This window comes from Haplochromis burtoni, unplaced genomic scaffold (genome assembly GCF_018398535.1).
Source record: "Haplochromis burtoni strain Fernald_Lab_line unplaced genomic scaffold, NCSU_Asbu1 Contig_931, whole genome shotgun sequence".
Taxonomy (NCBI): Eukaryota; Metazoa; Chordata; class Actinopteri; order Cichliformes; family Cichlidae; genus Haplochromis; species Haplochromis burtoni.
The window spans coordinates 42,910-51,085 of NW_024583292.1; the positions used below are offsets into that span (position 1 = coordinate 42,910).

An 8,176-nucleotide genomic window follows, 5' to 3' on the forward strand; every position below is an offset into this window, starting at 1 on the left:
AAGAGAGGAGTTTGAAACGCGCGCACGAGGATACATAAAGCCCTGATTAGTGGAGCACAGATTAAGCGAGTCACCATGGAGACGGAGGGAAAGAAGGCGCGGTCAATGTATTTTACAGCGCTTGAGGCCGAAATTCTGATGGCAGCATATGCCGATAACATGCAAATTTGCGGAAAAAAAGTAACACAGCTCAGCTGCAAAAGAAAGGGAGCATGCATGGCAAAACATAGCCGACAGAGTCAATGCGTGAGTGTTAATTTAAACATTGATCTAGGGATTCCCACCTTGCATCCATTACTATAATGAAATAATTTGTTAGTTTGAAATGCTACAGGGAACTATGTACCTGTACATTAATGCTGTGGAAAGACTTCCTGTTCACATAGTCTCCTTCATTTACTGAAGGAGCAATGATTGGAATGTGAGTGCCATCTGTACAGCCAATCACGCCTGGGAACCGTGAGAATAAATGTAAAATTTAAGTAGTAGTTCAAGTATCACCACATCATGAATTAAGTTTTGTTCATCCTGATACCTGCAATTTTGTGGCATCCCTCTTTGATAAATCTTGTGGGTCTATGACCGGGGAACACCACAAACGAGTACAGGAGACGTTTCAGTGCAACTGTAACATTCCTGACTGCCCGACAGACGGTAGCCTTGGAAACGTGCTCAGCGTCACCAATATTATACAGAAAGCTCCCGTTTGCAAAAAACCGAAGTGCAATACAAATAATATGTACAGAACTGAGAGCATGTCCGCGATGTGTCACATGAGCAATATTAGGCCTGAGGATGTTATTCAAATAAATTATAGATTGTGCTGAGAAACGGTAACGTTCACACAGAAATCATCAGGAAATGATAAAATGTCCAAACGCGCTCTAATCACTCTCTCCCGGCGGAGAGCTCTGCGGAGAATTTGGGCTTCAACATCTACTGGCTCTTCAAGGAAGGAGCACGCCATGTCTGACACTTCCTACAGTCAGGTTTCCGACAAAGAGGCGGAGAAAGTCAGGGTTAGTTGAAGTAAACCTGCTAGGGGGCAGGTTAGCTTCACGGAGTGTGTCGTCATAGTAACTCACTCAGAATTAATCTAAACTCGCTTTGTGAAACCGAAAACCCAGAGTTTTCGTTAACTCAGGGTATACTTACTCAGAGTTTGCACTAAACCGGCTTCCTGAAACATCTGCAGATGAAATTTATAGTAAAATGATTAATTCTCAGGAAATATTAAAGCAGTTTTTGGAGAGAAGGAAGTTCAACTGTCAGTTTTTTTTTTTTTGTTTTTTTTTTTTTTTTTTTTTAAGAAGTCCCAACATGATGTGATCACAGCAGCTTCTGTAGGTCTGTGGACAGTTAGATGTGCTACCATTAGCACGAGCAGACAGCTGTGATGAGCTTTTGGACTTTAACAGCAGCTGTTGGCTCCATTTGCAGCTGACTCAGAGCAGATGCTGATCTTCCATCAGTCCTTCTGTTTCTCCCACAGAGCATCTTCCATGATTAGAGCCAGTGTGGATAACCACGTTTTAAGAGCTTTCTTAGTGTGCTCTCCTTTTTCTTCCCTTCTGTCTCAGAGGGAAAGTCCTGTTCTCACTGTCCTGTGTCCTGCTGTTGCTTAAAACTTGAGCTTCCTCAGATCCATCATGGTTTAGTAAGAGGACAGAAAGCCTCCAATAAACATTTCTACATGTTTATAAAGCCCAGACTCAATTTCTGCTTTTGTTTCATCCAACCTTCCTCACACGATTTCACTTCTCCTTCCTGATCTCAGTATCACATGATTGCATTATCACATGATCATCTCCAGCACAAACAGCACAATCTGCTGCTCCATAGTTCACAGCAATGGACTCACAGCTAGATCAATGAGGCTGACCAGAACCTGAGAATCAGAGCAGCAGGTTTGAATTCATTTTTGTTCTCAGACATTAGAGGCAGTTTGTTCATGAAATGTTTAACCTGCTTCGGTTACGAAAGTTCCCCAGGACTTTGTTCCTCTCTTTAAGTCCCTCTGTTTTATTTGAATGTTTCACCTTTTTGCACCTTCACATCCAGGTATAAAATCAAAGTACAGCTTCTACATTTATGTGCAAACGTGATCTTAAATCGGTGACAGGCGTTGTCCCTATTGTTTTCATTTTAGTTTAAATACTTCTGAATTATACTCCAATAATTATATTTTAGAGTTTTCTATCACTGCTGACTTTGAGTTTATTTTCAACACGAGGAAGTACAGAAAAAAACAGCCTAACAAACTATTTTCAGTCATTCAGCCACTTTGTAGTATGATTTGAAGCTTTACTTCAAGGACATGATAGCTCTCATGCAGGAGGCTCATGACATTTGAATGTCATGTATTTTAAAGCATTTTAGGCAAAAAAAAAAAGAAGAGAAAACATAAGAGGAGAAAAAGTACTATTAATAAAAAATAAAAATTAAAAAAAATTGGACAAATAGAAGTAATCACAGCTGGTCTGATGTGATTTATTTATTTATTTTGTGTCCTGTTTGGATCTTTAGCCATCAGAATTTTTGTCTGAAGGCCAAGAAAGATGCCAAGCGGATTTACTTTACCAAGTGGATCATCATGGCCTTGCCATATTGGTCCATTTGATTGACCTTTATTATAATTATGTATTTATTTGATTTCATCTTCGGTTGTTGCAGACAGGACAGACAAGACTGGGGGATAGAAAGGGGGGAAGAAAACAAAAAAACACCTGGATCACCTGTATGGAGAAAAAACCCTAGAAAGAAAACAAACAAAAAAGAGCAACATATTAGATACATCACCATCACAATAAACTAGATAACAGTTGATAACAGTAGATACTAAATATTACATGTTATTGTGCAGTACAGAAGCCAGCTGTGCCAGAGAGGACCGAGCTTCAGGCCCAGAGGCCTGAGGGCATCCCACCCGCCGGAAGGAACCCAGCCGGGCCACAGGCGCCTGGCCCCGCCAATCAGCTACCAGGAGTGAGCCGGTACATACATGAGCGCCCAGCCCCAGATGACAAGGACCACCAACACACCAACGTCTGAGGGCATCAGCCACCGGCAGGGAGTGTGGTGAGGGGAGATAGGCCTCCGTACTTTAGAGGGCCTGAGATGACCCAGAGAGGTTGAGTCTAAGACCCAACCTGACATATAGACACAGACGAACAGGCGACACGCGGACACAGACGTGCATTCCCACCCCATATGCACAACCAAATACTCGGCACTCACCCAACGTGTAGAAGACAAAGACACTGCACAGACAGTCGCACTCCCCAAACATACTCTATATCCCAGGTCCAGGTACCCCCGCCCTCAGCCGCACCTAGACCCAGGAGATGTAACCCTTCTCTCTGGGGTGGAGGCAAGCGGACCACCTCCTTATCTGCAGTAGCAGGGAGGCCCTGCATCCCAGACCCCAGTCTGACGGCCAACACCTCCTCCCAGCCTGCCAGCCCTGACTGTTAACCAGTGTTGGGACTAACGCGTTATTAAGTAACGCGTTACAGTAACTACGTTATTATTGTGGTAACGAGCACGGTAACTAGTTATTATGCCAAAATCAGGAACGCGTTACTCGTTACTGGGATTTAGATAGGCTCGTTATTCGTTACTTCGTGTGGTGGCTATCGCGGAGCTTCCACAGATTCAGTAACATTAGCAAGTGGTGGAGGCAGCAGGTGGATGAGAAAAGGGGAGGCAGGAGGAGAGACCCGAAGCGGCCGCCGGTCCGAGTGTCAGGTGAACTGAACTTCAGGTAAGAAGTTATGACCTGCAGTCTCTCTGGGTCAGATATGAACCAAGTTTAGGTGGAGTTTATTTTCGTTATGCTGACTTTTTCCGTACTGCGTGCTAGCTAGCATGACGGAGTTTCTATACAGCTGGGTGGTGCTATGATGTTACTGATGTTGAACTTTATTTTGTTCATAAGTTATTAGAGTTGCCAACCGTCCCGTCTGGTATTCAGAGAAAATATTACGCGTTTCTTATTGAGGTGAAAAGGAACAGTTTGTCCCGTAATTCAGCTACAATGAAAAAGACACAAAGCTGGAGTTATTCTGTGTCTTTGCTGCACAGCTGCCTCTTCTTCTCATTCTCCCCCCTCCCTCTCCCGTTTCTACTTCAATCATGAAACTGATCAATGATCAGCTGATCGGCTCTCTTGTTTGTTTATCGCCCACTTTGCGCCAGAAAGAGGAAACCAGCGGATGTCGCGCTAAACAACAGCAGCACGTTTAAGCTTGATCAGCTGTTGTTAGAATTTATTTAATATTAATTTCTAGTATCAGCTGATGTTTGCTGGAGCCACAGCTGTAAAGCTGCTGGTCATGATATGGTTTGGTTATCTGGTGAGAGGGAAACATGAAGATGAAACCAGGAGATGTCCTTACTGAATCATCAGAGCTGAACAGTGATGGAGAAACAGGTTTACCTTTTAGGTGACATGAATGAGTTGAAGGGAAGTTATGAACTGTTTCTGAGAGACAAATAACACCAGGATCCTTTTTTAGGTAGCTGACAGCTGGTAACTGTGCAGGGGCGGGTCTAGCAAAGTGTTGCCAGGGGGGCATGTAGGGCATTAACAGGGAGAGGGGGGCACAAAGAAATACTTTTCTTTCTTATTCTCATTTAAAATGTCTAGCTTTTAAAAAATAATTATCTGAATCTTACAACAAACGATTGATAGATTGATGCATATATACCATCAGAACAGTGTACATCACTGTCACAACAGTGTTTGTTTTCATTCAAAGGCTTTATGATTTTTCCTATAATGGTGGGCCGGTCTCTAGTCAAAATGCCCGGGACAATTTTCTGTCCCAGTCCAGCCCTGTATGCAGCTCATCTGCAGTCTGGTGTTACCTACATCTTCCTATTCAGAAGGCAGAATTTCAGAGTTCTGAGTACAATCGAAAGCACCACGACTGCAGTTTTTGTGTTGGATGTAAAAGGCGCACATGACGCTGTGACGTAGGCTAGAATCATGGCAGCAGTCAATGACGGTCCAGGCGTGGGATTTCTCTCGTGGAAATATGCACATTATCTTTTCCTTTCTATTGGTAGGTGGCACAGTGCACTGTGGCAAGTAAGCAAGCTAGAAGACTGGCAAAGTTATGGAAGCAACACATTAACAAGAGAATTCTGAGTAAAACCAAAGTTACTTTCCCTAGTAACTAGTTACTTTGAAAGTAACGAGTAACTTGAAGTAACTGAGTTACTTTTGAGAGAAGTAACTAGTAATGTAACTAAGTTACTATTTTAAAGTAACTTACCCAACACTGCTGTTAACAGAATGACCCCAAACCTCCCTCTGCCCGCTCATATGTAGTGTTGCTGTGTGCTGTTCTAAAGTGCATTTAAAACACAGGAGGGCATGGTGCTTCCTGCCACAGAGCAGCACGGCTCCTACCGAAAACCCTCAGTGTCTATATATTTAAAATTGAGGGTAGGGCACCAGCGCCAGAAGGGGGTTGGAGTACACCGACCATCCTCTGGATGCTGTATAACGTGCCCACCCCCAAGGCCCTATATGTATGTGTTTTGAGACTATGAGTAATGTGCATGTCTAGGTTGCAGAATAAACTGATGTGACTGATGTGATTTTTAATTTACATCTGAGAAGTTTATAAAGAGCTATACTGAAATAAATATTTTATGATCCACAGACTGTAACATACATGTGCTCTAAATCTAGAGGTTCTGTCTGTTATTTTTGAATAAATTAAGCAGATACTTGAAGTTTTCACATCTACACGTTCACCTAAAAGCATCTTAAAACTTTAGTGACACAGAAACAGAGTTATTTAAAATCTTTACTCAAAGTTTTATCCGCTCTCCTTCACTTAGAGTTTCATTTGAAATGCATTCAGGGAGACTTGGCTGCCACACAAGTCCCCGCCTGATGGTCTTCGACAGCAGTAGTAAAGTATATCCCAGTATATTTAGTCAAACTCACAGACACAGAGCATTACTGGATGGACGCTTCCAATCACAGTGAATCAGTGTGTGTCAGTGAATGGATCATGTGTACTTCAGGTCTCCATTTAGTGGACTGACAGTAGAAGTAGAGCAGCTGATGGCAGCTTCCTCTGCCTCACACTGCGGTCTGACTGCATTCAGCTGACACTGACATGAAGCAGGAAAGAAGCAGCTGATATTTGGACAGCACACATGATGGAAAGGAGGATTTCAGTTGATGTGCACATGAATGATTTGTGTTTCCTCTGCAGGTAGAAAGTGTGTGTGAGCTGAGCAGCATGGATCAGTGTGAGGACAGAGAGGAGGGAGCCCCTCCCTCTAAAAGCACTCTGTGTGGGGAACATGAGAGCCAGACCAAAGCTCAGAGGTGAGATGACCATCTCTAACTGTCCATGACTCTTCTCCATGTCACAGCTCAGCACTCACATCACTGCTGCATCATTATTCACAGGAAGAATCGTAGAAGGAGAAGGAAACGTAAACCTAAATCTGAACCAGAAACTAGACCTTCACCCAGCTGTGTGTCCTTAAAGAGTAACGCGTCTAAAGATCGCACCATTGATTTTAAAGTCCAGCAGTCATCTGCTGCAGAGAGGTGAGCTGTTAGTAACATCAACTCTTTGATTTAACTTTTTGATGTTGTTGGATTGTTACTGCAGTGTACTGCAGTGCAAAAACGTCATTCCCTCAATCCCATTTAAACTTTCTCTTAAAAAAACAAGCCTTTGGTTTCTAGACAACTGAAAATCCGCTTAACCCTGTAAGACCCAACCCTTCAAAAAATAGCCAGAAAATTCAGATTTTGTCATGGTCCCAGGACTTCTGACCCAGTGTTTTAAGTTTTGTGTGGTTTTGGGGCATTTTGTATTCTGTCCCTTTGTTATTCTAAAGGTTTTTGTAAGTTTCCTAGGTTATTCTGTTCAGTATTGTTCATTATTTCCCCCCCTGTCTTTGCCCACTGAAATGTCCCTCTGTGTTTATCTAGTTGTGTGAGTTCTTGTGTCTTGTTTTCCCTGGTGATTCATTCCATCATGTTTACCCATGTTCCCCCCTGCCGGTCATGTCTGTGCTCTCCCTTGTGTTCCTTCACTCCCTCTTGTCTGCCTCTCCTCTACTCCTGCATCATGTTTCCCGTTTTATTGTGAAGGTCCCGCGTTTCCATGTTTTTTCTTGTCAGTTTTGCTTCTCCTGTCTTGGTATGATCATTCGTCTCAGCTGTGTTCCCCATGTGCTCGCATGTCCATTATCTTTGTCCATTATCTTATATGTATTTAGGTCAGCGTCTCCCTCAGTTCCACGTTGCGTCGTCCCTCATAGCTTTGTGACTCTCCCTGTGTTTTCCCATATGATTTATTATTAGTTTACCCAGTTTAGTTTTGTATATTTCTGCCTTTTTTCCCATTCAGCAAATGAGAATTGTATTTTGAGTTAAGTCCTGATCCGGTGAGTTTGCGTTTGGGGTCCTTCTCCTGCACGCAGCCGGGTTTAAGACAGATTTTTTGGAACTGAGATGTTTAATAACCCTTATAACAAAATCCACAAAAATGTTTTTGCTATATCATGTTATTTGATATATTTTTATGATATATTTGTTATATATATTTTTTGTATGACATTTCATAGATTGGGCATTTTTTGGCAACTGTTTTTTTTTTTTAACAACAGTGTTAATTCGAAAACAAAAAAGTTTTGTCCTAATTCTCATAACATTTTGAAATTATGGATCGTATTAATCATGTTGATGAGATACAGCTCTCAGAAACTCATGTAGCAAATATGATACAAATATATGTATTATTATAGGGTTAAGTTACTAAAGTTAAATTTAAAACAAAAGCCATTCAGAAAGCCATCTGATGGTCCATGTTTAACACATAGTATGGTTGTCATCTTTTAGATGGTCCTGAGAGTTGACCAATCATGTAAGTTGTTAGAGTCACATTGGTGAAGTTCTGAATGGGGACAGTGTTACCAGTGGTTGATAGTGTTGTAGGTCTCCAGCTCTGTCAATTAATGTTTTTTGTTAGTGGCCCTTACTTTGGGTTCATAATATGGATTTTTGTAATTTTGCCTCTGTATACAAGCACTGTGGATTTAAAATCAGAGTGGGGGTGGGGTGGCTGACAGACAGATCAGTGTTGAGGCTGTGGATGAGGGATGAGTGTAAAAGCGGACACTGTATGCAGACAGC

The 8,176-nt window shown here is 42.2% G+C and overlaps 1 long non-coding RNA gene across 3 annotated transcripts; it reads left to right on the forward strand.

The window, feature by feature from the left end:
* Positions 1-1,316: 1,316 nt before the first annotated feature.
* On the forward strand, positions 1,317-6,353 carry LOC121812917. Of its 3 annotated transcripts, none has more exons than XR_006053409.1 (3): positions 1,317-1,907; positions 2,864-3,078; positions 6,237-6,353. It is a non-coding gene; the product is annotated as an uncharacterized LOC121812917 (long non-coding RNA). The 3 variants fall into 3 exon arrangements; XR_006053410.1 differs by having other exon boundaries at positions 1,325-1,907; positions 2,864-2,993; XR_006053411.1 differs by lacking the exons at positions 1,317-1,907; positions 2,864-3,078 and adding an exon at positions 3,715-3,763.
* The last annotated feature ends 1,823 nt before the right edge of the window (positions 6,354-8,176 follow it).